The 15,784-nt window shown below is 42.4% G+C and overlaps 1 long non-coding RNA gene across 1 annotated transcript; it reads right to left on the reverse strand.

The window, feature by feature from the left end:
• Window positions 1-1,808: 1,808 nt before the first annotated feature.
• LOC138784473 (uncharacterized) lies at window positions 1,809-12,242 on the reverse strand. The gene is made up of 3 exons (XR_011361851.1): window positions 12,106-12,242; window positions 11,645-11,962; window positions 1,809-2,038 (listed from the first exon to the last, which is right to left on the reverse strand). It is a non-coding gene; the product is annotated as an uncharacterized lncRNA (long non-coding RNA).
• Between the last annotated feature and the right edge of the window lie 3,542 nt (window positions 12,243-15,784).

Here is a 15,784-nt window from a genome sequence, read left to right on the forward strand (position 1 = left end):
AACTTCCACACCATGACCACTACCATTACCCCCAACATACTGATACTGAATAAAACACCACTGACTTAGCAGACAGTGAAAGTGATTACAGTGCATTTATAGTCATTCACAGGGGAAAGGATGTGCTGGTTCTATTCCTGGTCCTGGTTTTTGAATAATGATAAAAATACTGACCACAAACTGTGGGGTGACAGTGGCCTAAGGCTCAATTGAATCTTAAAGTAGAAGTCTTACTGACTAATAGGGGGAAATAGGCTGGGATGTGCTCAGGTAGATTAGAATATAGGAAGAGCTGTGGTGGAAGATGTTCCCTGCATCTGATTAATTGGACTTCATTCTGTCCATTATTTATTATGCATATATGATATCAGTAAAGAGAGATTGTGGGGAAGAGTTTGTGGTTCATGGTACCTCTAGCTGGTTAGTTAGTTTCCATGGTAACATTACTCATCCCGTGCACCTGAAAGATTGCAGGAGTGGAGACAGTCTACTGATTTAACCCGCAGACTGCTGCTCACATGTGCACAGCACTGACGGTATGCGGAAAGACCTCGCAGAGCACATGCCGAGAGAGTTACAGAGTAATACAGTGCAAAACATCAAAATGGCATCAATTATATGAAGCACATTTATGTCTGAAATATAAACTTTCTTTGCAAAGTTTGCATCACATGGGGGAGATTTATCATTTGTGTCTGTCTGATAAATCTCTTGTACACTTAGACTGTCTGAGATCAACTATTAGTTGAGTAACACTGCACCAGCCTGCGGGTGTAGGGTCTCTTGGGCCTTGAGTGGCATTGAAACTCACTCCTGGACAAACAGGCACTCCCTTTAAAGTTTGGCTAACCCAAGTGTAAAGTGGTATGTGGGTGCCGATGAAAATGACAGACCAGAACCTAATAGCATAAACAGGATCATTTCTGTTTACTGAGATTCTTCAGTGCAATACAAGGCAAAAGTAACACTTTTGAAATGCAGGTGCAGGCAAGAGGTAGTTGTATAGATTTGGTGGGAAGAAGCAAAGTGGAGTAGAAGAGCGTCTTGAGAGCCCTGTCCAATGTAGCTGTGTACTCAGCCAGAATAGCGTAGCAGAGAAGAGAAGAAGAAAATACTCGTATCACATTTAGATATCTGGGATCTGACCACCTTATGCCCTATAGTGTCAGGATATTCGTCCTGCTGGGGTAGTACGAGGCCCCAGGTCCCTTGCCCTTGCCTTTTCTGACACATGGTGTTGCATGGAGCTATGTTCTCTTTTGCCAAGGCCACACCTTTACCCAAAATAACTTGGTGCAAAAAGTCTGTAAAACATAAATAACTTGGTTCACAGTAGCTCAGATTTATTAATCTTCCTGTGGATTCCCTTAGACATAAGTTTTGCAAAGTGTTTTTTGGGGGGCTGTAAAAGGCCACAAATAAACTACAAAAAACGGGCAGCAGTTTTCCTGCTTTTTGTGATTTTCTGGCAGTTTTTGTGTAAATAGTGTGGTGTAAATTGTCGTTTATTTTTCCTCTGACATTTTATCCCCCTGTACTTTTTTCAGTACATGTCATTCTTTATCATGTGATTCCAGGTTTTCTGTTAAAGAACTGGGGTAAAAACACTATAAAAAAAAACCAAACACCCATATGCATATAAAAATGACATTTTTTTCCAGCGTTTTTACCAACCTATAGAAGCCTATGGGGACAAAAACTACAATCAGAAAATTTAAAGTAATTAAAAAATTATGTGGCCCTTACTGGTAAAAGAAAAAAGTAAATATAGATGATAAATTCACTTTAATAAATCTATTTACCTTCACAATGGAATACCGAAAAATGTAACTATGCCTTGTCCTTTAGAAGAACAGCAGCCATTGTTTACTGTGTTGGTATTCGGTGTATCTCCTTCGAAATACAAGTTGCAAATCCCAGACTGTCCTGGACACTGTCAGATGTCAGAATTCAGTTTGGGACACAAAGTATCAGTTTGCATTTGTTCTAAGTGAGAATATACTTCTTGTTTCTGTGGGCTATCTGGAAGATGCAAAATCTGCAAAGCAAAGAGTGGAGATGTAAGAGTAAAAAGAGATGGTTAGGAAATGGCACAAAAATAATGGCAGGTGGGCACAAGATATAGAATACAGCAGACGTTGTTGTACACAAAAGTGATCAGACCTCTCAATAGGGGGGCACTTTGTACAGATTATAGACTGCTGACAAACATTTCAACTCCAAATCATGGGTCATATTAAGCTTGTCCTACAAAACACCCACTTCAAATGAAAATTACCATAAACATTTGGGGGGAGATTTATCAAACATGGTGTAAAGTGAAACTGGCTCAGTTGCCCCTAGCAACCAATCAGATTCCACCTTTCATTTTCCAAAGAGTCTGTGAGGAATAAAAGGTGAAATCTGATTGGTTGCTAGGGGCAACTGAGCCAGTTTCACTTTACACCATGTTTGATAAATCTACCCCCAAATGTTTATGGTAATTTTCATTTGAAGTGGGTGTTTTGTAGGTTATCAGGGCAAAAAAATTGAACTGTTGTTAAGACTTTGCCTGTCTGTAATTTGATGGGTAGTTTTAAGGGTAGCTACTAAAAATGTTATGATGTAGATTTTCATGACAGTTCTGTCATGTGTATGGGTGCAATTCTTAAAAAAATAGACAATATCCACATTGGAGGTATACTTTTGTGTGTGTGTCAACATGCTAAGGCAAAAATACATTAGTGAATAATCCTTAAATACACCTGAAATTAAGTGGATGGATGTCATTTAATGGCAAATAATTGTTATTTCGAAACCACTACCGTTGTTTTGACATAATGGCAATTATTTGCCATTAACCCCTTAAGGACAGAGCCTGAAATGGCCTTAAGGACAGAGACAAATTTTATGAATATGACCTGTGTCACTTTAGTCATTAATAACTTCGGGATGCTTTTACCTATCCGGCTGATTCTGAGATTGTTTTCTCGTGACATATTGTACTTCACATTTCTGGTAAAATGGAGTCGATACTCATAACGAATGTTTATGAAAAACACCAAAATAACGTGAAAAATTTTGAAAAAATGCATTTTTCCAACTTTGAAACCTTCCTGCTTATACAGAAAATGGTTATGCCACATAAATTATATATTAAATAGCATTAGCAACATGTCTACTTTATGGTGGCAGCATTTATTAAACTATATTTCATTTTTTTTAGACAATAGAAAGCTTAAATCATTAGCAGCAATTTTCCAAATTTTCTGTAAAATTTCAAAATCAGATATTTTCAGGGACCTGTTCAGGTTGAAAGTGTATTTGAGGGGCCTGTATGTTAGAAAGCCCCACAAAGCACCCCATTTCAGAAACTGCACCCCCCAAACTCTGCAAAAGCACATCCAGAAAGTGTTTTAACCCTTTAGGGGAGTCACAGAAATAAAAGCCAAGAAATTTGAAAATTTTTATTTTCTGTGCAGAGATTTTATTGTAATCCAATATCTTTCATAATGATAAACCTATTACCTGAGAAATGCACCCCAATATTGATTGCCCCGTTTCTGCAGTTTATAGAAATACCCCATATGTGGCCGTATTGCGCTATTTGACGCAACCGCAAGCCTCAGATATAAAGGAGCGCCCAGTGAATTTCAACGCCTCCGTTATATTTGGTTATTTTTGACCGTACCACTTCAGGTTGGCAGAGGCTCTGGGGTGCCAAAACATTAAAAACACCCCTAAAGGGACACCATTTAGAAAACTACACCCCTCAAGAAATGTAACAAGGGGTGCGGTGAGCATTTGGACCCCAAAGGGGCTTCACAGATTTTCAGAACAATGTGGTGTAAAAAAGGAAAAATTCTATTTTTTACACTAAAATGTTTCATTTTTACAAGGGATAAAAGAAAAAAAACACACCAAACGTGTAGCGCAGTTTCTCCCGAGTACAGAAATACCCCACATGTGGACATAAAGTGCCAAGCGGGCGCAGGACGAGCCTCCAAAGGGAAGGAGCGCCAATTGTCTTTTGCAAGCTGGATTTTACTGGAATGGATTTCAAGGGTCATGTCGCATTTACAGACCCCTCGTGCTGCCAAGACACTGGAAACCCCCCACAAGTGAACCCATTTTGGAAACTACACCCCTCAAGGAATCTAACAAGGGGTGCAGTGAGCATATGGACCCCACTGGTGACGGGCACAAATGTGGAACAATGTGACGTGAAAGGGAAAATTTTCATTTTTTCACTTTCTCGGCACAAATGTGGCCGTCATCAAGGGGTCCATATCCTGACTGCACCCCTTGATAGATTCCTTGAGGGGTGTAGTTTCCAGAATGGGGTCACTTGTGGGGGGTTTCCAGTGTTTTGGCAGCACGAGGGCTCTGTAAATGCGACATGGCGTTCATCATCCATTCTGGCCAAATCCAGCCTCCAAAATCCAAATGGCGCTCCTTCCCTTCGGAGGCTTGCCCTGCACCCACACGGCGCTTTATGTCCACATGTGGGGTATTTACGGACTCTACACTCTACACACGGAATTGCTCTACACATTTTGTGTGTTTTTTTCTCTTTTAACCCCTTGTGAAAATGAAAAATTTAAGGCTAAACCAACATTAGTGTAAAAAATGTAATATTTAATTTTCACGCCATATTGTTCCACATTTGTGCCTGTCACCAGTGGGGTCCATATGCTCACTACACCCCTTGTTACATTCCCTGAGGGGTGTAGTTTCCATAATGGAGTCAATTGTGGGGGGGGGTTCAACTGTCTTGGCAACACAGGGGCCTTTTAAATGAAACAAGGCCCTTGGAATCCATCCCAGCCAAATCCAGCCTTCAAAAACCAAATGGCGCTCCTTCCCCTTGGAGGCTTACCCTGCACCCACATGGCGCTTTATGTACACATGTCGGGTATTTCCATACTCAGGGGAAATTGCGCTACACATTTAGTGTTTTTTTTATCTTTTAACCCCTTGTGAAAATGAAAAAATCAAGACAAGATCAATGATTTAGTGTAAAAATTAAACATTTTTTACACTAAATGTTGGTCTAGCCTTGATTTTTTTCCTTTTCCACAAGGGGTTAAAAAAGAAAGTGAACACAAAACGTGTAGGGTAGTTTCCCCTGAGTACGAAAATACCCCACATGTGGACATAATGTGCCATATTGGCACAGGGCAAGCCACCAAAGGGACAGAGCGCCATTTAGAGGCTGGAATAGAGGATGGAGGCCATGTCGCATTTACAAAGCTCCTGTGCTGCCAGAACAGTAGAAACCCCCACAAGTGACCCCATTATGGAAACTACACCCCATAAGGAATCCAACAAGGGGTGCAGTGAGCATATGGACCCCACTGGTGATGGGCACTTACGTAGAACATGTGCCGAGAAAATAAAAAATACAATTTTTTTCATTTTCACGTCCCAAATGTGGCCGTCACCAGGGGGCCATATCCCCGCTGCCCCCCTTGTTAGATTCCTTATGGGGTGTAGTTTCCAGAATGGGGTCACTTGTGGGGGGTTTCTACTGTCCTGGCCGCACAGAGGCTTTGTAATTGCATCATGGCATCCTCTAATGGGAATGGCAGCCATACCTACTTAGCTGGGGAAAAGGGACAATTCTAATTTATTTGGGGGTATTAGGCCAATTATTAGTTTATAAGGTTGAAAATGACAGGTGTCCATCAAATTCAACCTGTGTTGATCCAGAGGAAGGCAAAAAACCCTCGTGAGGCAGACGACAGTAGCCTCATCACTGGGGAAAAATTCCTTCCCGACTCCATAATGGCAATCAGAATAATCCCTGGATCAACGTGACCCCTGAAATAGGAATAAGGGACAGAATTTAGATAATGTAGAACTCCAATGACGTGTGGTGCGCCTTGGAGCGATCCAGTATGCAGAGGCCGGGGTGATCAGCACAGGCGTCACACTGGAAAATGGTGTCCTTCCTGATCCCCCTGTTACGCCACACTCTGTACTTCTTCTGGGGTCTCCTGTTTTCCAGTGTGGGGGACGTCACCTGGAAAATGTTGTCCTGGTGCGATCCGGGGTCCTTCATATCCAGAAGCGCTGGGTCCGCTCCATGGCTGCTATATATTAGGGCTTTATTACGGCTTCTGATATTTTTGGATTGTGCCGCAAGCTACAGTAGCTCGGGCAGCGAGGGACCAGAAGAGGGGGGCGCTGGTATAAATGTTATCCCCGTACAGGTGGTAACCTTTATCCAGCAGTGGGAAGATCAGTTCCTGGACGATCTCCCCACTAACTCCGAGGATGGGGGGGGAGGGGGCATCTGGGGGCAGGATTTGGGTGTCCCTTCCTTCATACACTGTAATGGTACATGTACACTGCGGAATGGCGAAGGATAACCCTTTGTGCATTCTGCAGCTGGCACCCGCCGGCGGACTGATGCAGGCATGCGTCTCCGCTCGTGTCACACTCCATTCTATGCACGGGCGGATTCCGCCCTCTGTCCAAAGAATGAACGTGTTCATTCTTTGGACGGACAACGGAATCCGCCCGTGCATAGAATAGAGTCTATGACACGGGCGGAGACGCACGCCTGCATCAGTCCGCTGGCGGGTGCCAGCTGCGGAATGCACAAAGGGTTATCCTTCGCCATTCCTCAGTGTGCACGTACTCTAAATCTGTAAGTGTACTCTGAGGTACTGTCACAGAGTTTGTAGAATTTCACACCATACCGTGATCTCTTATTGGGACGGTACTGGCGGAAAAGACGTGTCTGGGGGGCAGCGTACGCTACGCTACCCCCAGACACGTCACTTGATGATGATGATGATGATGAGGATGAATGGAGGAAAGAAGGATCCCCCCCATTCATTCTCACTGGCTGTTTCGGTGTTGGAGGCAATAATAGCATATGCGTCCGACGCCGAAAACTCCCTGGGGGCCATCTTTATAAGGGGACTAGTATATGGGGTATGTAAATGTTTATTGTAAAACTTTATTTCATGTAGTGTAGTGTAATGTAGTGTTTTTTAAGTTTTTTTGACAGTAAGAAAATAATATCCCTACGCCAAGAAAGGAGCTGCTGATAAATGCCGCACTTACGTGCGGCACTTATCAGCAGACAGTGGCGGTAGGGTATAGGGGGGAAAAACGCTCCTACGCCAAAAAGGAGGAGTTGCTGATCATTGGCGCACTTACGTGCGATGCTGATCAGTACTCAGCGGCGTTGGGGCGCAAAAAAAGTAAAAAAAAAAAAAATTGGGGGAAAAAAAAAAAAAAATCTTTTTAACCCAAAGCAACTGATCAGTGAATGATATTCACTGATCAGCCGCTAGGGGGCAGTAGAGAGAAGATTGCCGGAGATTACCGAGGCCCGCCGAAAACGAAGACCCGAGTGTTTCCGATGATTTCCGACGCTGGACGAATGAACCCGGAAGCGACGCGAAGAAGACGCGAGGACGGCACGAACCGCAGATCTTCGCTCCGGACGGCCAGATCAGGTGAGTATGGTACACCTGCACCACACACACCTGTTCTGCACCTCTCAGCTACCTAGCTGAGGGGTGCAGAACTCGGCAACACTGTTTTTTACAGTATGATCGCCGTGATGGGCCGGCCGGTACTGGCCGGCCTATCACGGCGATCGTGGGGGTGGCATCGGCGCCATCTTTGTTGGGGACACTAATGGCGATTGGTGCTATCTCGGACAGCACCAATCGCCATTGCTTTCCGGGCCACCGGGTCACCGATGACCCGGAAAGCTGTTTTCAGCTGCTATATGCTGATCTGTATTGATCAGCATATAGCAGCGATCGTCGGCACGGGAGGGGTTAATCACTCCCCGTGCCGACGAGCAGAGATGGCCTGCTATACATTATAGCAGGCCATCTTCCCCGACCGCTGTGTGTGAACACACAGCGATCGGGGAAACATCGGGCGTACCTATACGCCCGTTTGCGTTAAAGCCCACCCTGCGGGGGCGTATAGGTACGCCCGATGTCGTTAAGGGGTTAAAAGATGACCATCCACTAAATTTTAACAGTGTGTGAAAATAGCCTATCTGGGTTTTCAATCCACTCCTGGTGTTGGTTGCAAAATACTGAGCAAAAATACTGTCTGGGAACCTTAGTCCGCTGACTCAATGGTGCAGGTGCAGTGAGGCAGTGAAGTTGCTGTCCCTTTATCTGCTCTGGCTGTGCCTGGAAGTAAGCACTGGGGGTGCAACTGGACCCCCCCCCCCAGCCCCGGCAACATCACAAGAGGAGTGTATGACTATGACTGTTTATTTAGCAGTACACTGCTGGGCAGGGATGAACATGGTTCCCATAAAATAAGGCAAATTGAAATGTTGTCAAAGTAAGAGTGATATACAGTGTCGAACTGGGGTAACTGGGGCCCACAAGAGGAAATGACCCTAGGGGCCCACCAATGCAGAACCAGTGAGAAACAACATGTCAGTCAGTGTTTGTGCTGATTCTAAAGCTGGGGGCCCACTTGAGGATTCTCCGTTCCTCTCATGAGCCAGTCCGACAATGGTGATATATGTTTAAGGTGGGGGCATGTAGATGATAGCGGTGATATGGAGGGCAGCAATCCACACAAAGAGGCACCGGAAATTATGGAAGTCTGGAAACCCACTCATAGCCAATGATAGTGTTTTTAAAGTTACAATGGTGACAAAACAAAAGCCCACCGATCACCAATGATCAAGTGTTTATAAATGTGCATTGGTGATTGGGGGTCAAATGGCCGGAAAAACTCTGACTACCAATGATTAAATGTGTTTTTGGAATATGTTTGTTAGATATTAGTAACTAATAGTGCAATTTCACATAAATGTTCATCTCTGTTGCAGTTTAACTTAACCTGTGGTCAACAACTAGTAACAGGTCCTGGAAACCAGCCAGGGACCTATCACCAGATAATGTACCTGATCTTCGTCCCTGTTACTATAAATATAATCATTGATTTTGTTAGTGTACAAAATTGCAGCATTGCAACCATTGTTACGGTACGTGAAATTTGAAAACAATTGCTGCTCAACTTTAAAGCTCTATAGCATCTTTAAAAGTAAAAGGACTTTTACCAAAATAGTGCTTACATTATGCCCACTTTTGGTTCAAAATATTTTTTCCCTATTTTCCTGGGAGCATTTTATAATCGGGTGAGTCTAAAAAGCTAAAAAAATGGTATATAGTATAATGCATTTAGAAGAATAAAACATAGAAATTATCTATTTAAATCAAAATGAATATGCCATGGAGGTCTAGATTTGGAATGATACTCAAAACCAAGTGGAAAGTCAAATAACAGGCTGATCCAACTTTAGTGGAAATGCCTCAAGACAAGGAAATGAAGCTCAGTATTGTGTGTGGCCTCCACGTGCCTATATGACCTCCCTACAACACCTGGGCATGCTCCTGATGAGGCAGCAAATGTTCTGAAGGATCTCCTCCTAGACCTGGATTTAAGCATCAGTCAACTCCTGGAAAGTCTGTGAGGCCCCGTGTCGTGGATGGAACGAGACATGATGTCACAGATGTGCTCAATTGGATTTGGGTCTGGTGAACAAGCAGGCCAGTCCATAGCTGACACACTCCAGCCACTTGTGGTCTAGCATTGTCCTGCATTAGGAGGAACCCAGGACTAAGCGCACCAGCATATGGTCTCACAAGGTGTCAGAGGATCTCATCTCAGTACCTAATGGCAGTCAGGCTACCTCTGGCGAGCACATTGAGGGCTGTGCGCCCCTCCAAAGAAATGACTTCCTACACCATTACTGATCCACTGCCAAACCGGTCATGCTGGAAGATGTTGAAGGCAGTAGAATGTTCTCCATAGTGTCCCCAGACTCGCGTTCTTCACTTTTGTCACATGTTCTCAGTGTGAACCTTCACTCCTCTGTGAAGTGCACAGGTGCCAATGTCAAATCTGCCAATTTTTGGTGTTCTCTGACAAATGCCAATCACCCTGCATGGTATCGTGCTGTAAGCTGTAAGGCTATGTTCACATTACGTATCAGACCGGCCGTTCCGTGACCCCGGCAGGGTCACGGAACGGCCGGTCTCAGCCTGGATCATCCTGGATCATCCTGGCCACTTGCTTCACTGTGTGAACTGACAGGTCTTTCTGCGGCCGGAATTCTCTGAATTCAGGCCGCAGAAAACTGACATGTCAGTTTTTTCCACCGCCGCATGGGATCCCGGCCGGAGTGCGTACGATGTGTGTAAGCTCCGGACGGGATCCCATTGAAAATAAGGCTATGTTCCATCCCTCAAAACTACGGCCGTAGTTCTGCGGCGAGAACTACGGCCGTAGTTTTACATAGTGTGAACATAGCCTAAGGCTGTAAGCCTTCATACCACCCTCATGGAGTCTATTGCTGACAGTCTGAGCAGACTCATGGATATTACTGGCCTGCTGGAGGTCATTTTGCAGGGCTCTGGCACTGCTCCTCCTGTTCCTCCTTGCACAAAGGCGGAGGTAGTGGTCCTGCTGCTCGGTTGTTGCCCTCCTACAGCCCCCTCTACGTCTCCTGGTGTACTGGCCTATCTCCTGGTATCTGCTCCATTCTATGGACAGTATGCTGACAGACTCAGCTAACCTTCTTGCCACAGCTCACATTCATGTGCCGTCCTGGATGAGCTGCACTACCTGAGCAACTTCTGGGGGTGATAGCAATGATAAAGTGCAAATGTGACCAATACAACAGAGGATTAAAAAGGTGAGAACAGGGAAATGTTCTGTGGTCACCACCTGCAGAATCACTCCTTTATAGGGTTGTCCTGCTTATTGCCTATCATTTCCATCTGTTGTCTGTCCAATTTGCACAACGGCTGGAGAGATTGCTTCACAATTGTTGTTGCTTTATAACTGGACAGGTTGATTTGGAATTGCATTTTGTTGTTTATGAGTCCTTTTACACAGACAGCTTTATCTGACAGATTATTGAAGCCAAAGCCAGGAATGGATTTGAAAAGAGAAATCTTAGATTTTCCTTTATGACCTGTTCTCTGTTTATAGTCTGTTCCTGGCTTTGGCTTTAATAATCTGTCAGATAATCTGTGTGTGTAAAAGGACGATAAGTGTTTCCTTTATTTTTTAGAGCAGTGTTTATATACCTAATAATCTAGAAGAATAAGACCACCTGCTCCATTTAGTCTGCCCTGTATTTTATTTATTAATATAATGGAAATAATATAAAAGCCGTACTAGATGGACCAGGTGATCGTCTTCTGCCGACAATCTTATGTGCTTCTATTTTCCAATGTACCTTCTTTGTTTTGCTGGGTTGGTTAGCACCATCTTAGGACATCAAGTGAGATTGTCAAGCATGCTCAGCTTAACTGTATATTGCTTGTTAGTCCCTACTGTATATGCAAGCAAGAAGGATTGCAGGAAAGTGCACTGTTGCATGGCAGCAGCAGGGTAAGGCTATGTTCACATATACATGTGTGATTTTACCAACCTTGCTTAGTGAGATAATGGATGGATAATTCATGTAGATTATTCCATATGAAACACTTCAGTAAGGGATGGAAGTAATATGCAAGTAATAGCAGTGATGACATCTATGGTATAACCTTTCCTTTGTAGATATGAATAAAAATAATACCACAACTATGCTTGGTGCATAGCTAGCAAAAATGTGCAAAATAAATGACAGCATGGAAGGGTAATAGAAGGGTACCTTATGATGACATCTAACACTTTCTCTCTTATTTTCCTCGAATCCTTCTCCATGGTAGGTCTTGATGTATCTGACCATGCATATTTTATAAAGATCATTGATCCCAATTTTCAGTCTTTATAAAAGCATATGTTTATTTACGCAATAGTAAGATGATGATGACGGTTGTCTCACAGATTCCAAGGCAGACCCTCAGATGTCTGTGCTGTTATGCAGTTCCATTTGCCAAGGACTTGGATACGGATTAGCCCCATTCAACATTTCTATTCCAAGTGTGACTTCCCATGTCATTTATTTTCTGCGACACGGCTGTGAAATCTGCATGAGAAAAAAAAATTGTGCTATGGGAATTATGCTATGGATTTCCAGTTAAAGGAGTATTCCTCTCAAGTACTGTAGTTATACTTGTTGGACTGGTCAAGTTGAATATTTTAGCAGATACAGTCATTTAGCAGACTTGCCTCCTACTCCTGATATGCTGCTCTTTCCTCCCATTGTTGACAGCTCATTGTTTTGGTTACCAACAACCTCTCTGCTCTAAAAGCAGTGGTCTGGCCAGTGCATACTGTATATAGCTATAATGTAGATGTATTTATCAAACATGGTGTAAAGTGAAACTGGCTCAGTTGCCCCTAGCAACCAATCAGATTCCACCTTTCATTCCTCACAGACTGTTTGGAAAATGAAAGGTAGAATCTGATTGGTTGCTAGGGGCAACTGAGCCAGTTTCACTTTACACCATGTTTGATAAATCTCCCCCATAATGTATATATACTGTATAATATATATATATGAGGCAGCCACGCCAAACGTGCGTAGAGGTTAAGCATCATCACACTGCCATGGGTGAGTCACTATGATTTTATTATAAGTTATTGTGTTATTAAGGGGCGGCCAGAATTGTGCTTTATTCCTAGTTTAGGAGGCCCTCTTATATTTCCTATATGTACTTGTATTTGTGGTGATGCAGAAATTGGTTATTTTAGCTGGTATATGATATACTATAGGCGGTGTGTTTGTAGGACGCCATTTTGTAACCTTTTGGAATACGTGATATATAATATTCTTTTATATAGCTTTTTATTTGAAAATAAATGAATGACTTTTAGCATAAGCCTTGGTTTCTTTGGTATAAAAAATTCTATTTATAAGGCTTTGATTGAATTTTTTGTTTGGGTTAAGAGAGAAATGGGTAAAAATTAGACCCATATTATATAGTTATACCCATTGGAACGAGTGTTTTTCTAATAATATATATAATATCCTACAGCTAAAGTAAAGCTCCCTCTTAGATCATCTTAAATCATATTTCTTCCAAGGATCTGTCTGCAATCAGTTGTGATGTCATATCTGATACTAATTAAAAGAGCAGAAGTCAGCTTTTCCTCCCCCCAAACAAGGACTGGACTCTTTAGGGCTATGGTTCCACTATGTTTTTTTCTCTCTCAGTTTTTGAAATGAAAATATTATGTTTTTCATTTTGAGTTTTAAATGACGTCCGTCATTTCGCTGTTTGGCCGCCTGTCAGTGCAATGACGGCTGTTGATACATTATTGTAGGTTAGTTGCACTGGTTGCCCTTTAGGTGTGTCTTTAATTCAAAAGTCCATTGAATTTAATAGTAAAGAGGTAAAAGGAGGGTGAAAAAAGAAAAAAATATGTGTGAACAACTATAGAATAACATCCGGTGTTTGCAAAAGACGTTTGAAAATAATTGTCACGATAATTATTTTGACGTCCGCGTAGATACCATCCATTATTTTATACACTTTGTGCATTGGACATCCACTATTCCATTGACTTCAATGCATTGCACTGACATCAATTACATTGCGGCAATAACGGACGTCTTTTTAAATAGAAAAAGTGGTTGCCTTTTCTCTTTTTTGAACGTAGCCATAAGAGGCATTCTCATCTCAGCTAATAATTATACTTGTGGAACTTGTAGTCAAGTTAAATATTTTTCCAAATACATTTAGCAAACTTGTCTCCTCCTGATATGCTGCTCTTTTCTTCCAGTTGTTGACAGCTTGTTGTCTAGGTTACCGAATACCACTCTGTTCTAAAAGCAGTGGTCTGGCTGGTATGTATATAGTTATAGTATACATATATAAGTTATAGTTTACATATATATAAATTAAACAGTATACAGTGGCTTGCGAAAGTATTCACCCCCTTAGCTTTTTACCTATTTTGTTACATTACAACTAGAGATAAGCAAACACTATTTGATTAAACAGCTATTCGATCGAATAGTACGCTATTCGAGGTATTCGACCGCAGTTGAATATTCGTGCTAAAACGCAATAAAAATTGGATTCGCCCTACCACATGCCCTGGCGCCTTTTTTCAGCTAATAAACATGATTGGCTGGCTAAACCATGTGACCTCCTGAATAAAAGAATTGAGATTTGTGTCACTTGTTGGTTGGAACTACAGAGGGACAGTCTGTAAAACAGGGAGAGGAAGGTTTTAGGTGAAGTTAGGTAGGAAAGGACCCCCAAAAGCCCTTGTTAGGGCTAAAACTATAGAAAAAGAGACATTTACAAGCTGTTGTGACACAGGCAGTGTGTATACACAGTATGTATACCTACTGATAGTGTATACAGCTGTATACAGTGTGTGTGGGATATTAGCTGTTATCTTGCTACTACAGATTTGTGCAGTCTGCTTGCAGTGAAGGCGTTTTTAGGTGAAGTTAGGTAGGAAGGGACCCCCAAAAGCCCTTGTTAGGGCTAAAACTATAGAAAAACAGACATTTACAAGCTGTGTGTATACCCACTGATAGTGTATATAGCTGTAGACAGTGTGAGTGTGGGATAATATAGCTGTTATCTGGCCTCTACAGATTTGCGCAGTCTGCGTCCAGGGAAGGTGTTGACCAGCCCTTTATTTCTATTGTAAAAACAATTCTATATCCGGTATACGGCTGGATACAGTGTGTGGGATAATATAGCTGTTATCTCGCTTCTACTGATTTGCGCAGTGTGTGTCCAGGGAAGGCCTTGACCAGCCCTTTATTTCTATAGTAAAAACAATTCTATATCCGGTATACGGCTGTATACAGTGTGTGGAACAATATAGCTGTTATCTCGCCTCTACAGATTTGTGCAGTGTGCGTCCTGGGAAGGCCTTGACCAGCCCTTCATTTCTATTGTTGTAAAAACAATTCTATATCCGGTATACCGCTGTATACAGTGTGTGGAATAATATAGCTGTTATCTCTCCTCTACTGAATTGCGCAGTATGCGTCCAGGGAAGGCGTTGACCAGCCTTTTATTTCTATTGTCAAAACAATTCTATATCCAGTATACGGCTGTATACAGTGTGTGGAATGAATTAAAAACTATCTGGTACAGCTAAATTGTCTTGAAATAGTTAAACAGCTACAACATTGCGTAGGGCAAAGCAAAGAGGACAGGAACGCGAAAAAGCTGCTGGGGTTTCAAGCCGCGGTCAAGTGATTGGGGATACAGCGTGTGCTTCAGAGGGACGTCTAGTATCGCACTCATCCACCATCCCTGGCTTTATAGGAGAGTTGTGCTGGGACAGGGTGCACAACTGTCGGTTATATAGTGTTTGGAGTCTATAGTTGATAGTTTGTGATAGTGACGTAATACTGAAAGTGGATATATATATGCAATATATACATGTGTGCAATTCACATCACTGGCTGGGCAATTTATAAAATATATAAAAATTATATTTCACAAGTGTACTGAATAAACAAGAAACAAACATACGCTAATATTACATACACCACCTAATACGTACACAAGTACCGCTAGACCAACACTTCTACTTTACGTTCATGTACCCTGGCATGCCTCCCCTGCTGTCCCATATGCATTCCAGAGGTGTTGGCATCATTTCCTGAGGTTTCATTGGGCACTTGGTGACCTCCTAGTGGTCGAATCTTGATTTCTAAGTCCCAAGGATTTTTCTCCTATAGACTATAATGGGATTCGATATTCGATCGAATAGTCGAATATCGGAAGCTATTCAAATCAAATGCAATCGAATTGAATATTTCACTATTCGCTCATCTCTAATTACAACCTATGTTTACATTTAAAAAAAAAATCTGAATTGTGTGTGATGTACAGTATCCACACAAATTAGTCTAAGTTGGTAAAAAGGG

Source organism: Dendropsophus ebraccatus, chromosome 2 (genome assembly GCF_027789765.1).
Source record: "Dendropsophus ebraccatus isolate aDenEbr1 chromosome 2, aDenEbr1.pat, whole genome shotgun sequence".
NCBI lineage: Eukaryota > Metazoa > Chordata > Amphibia > Anura > Hylidae > Dendropsophus > Dendropsophus ebraccatus.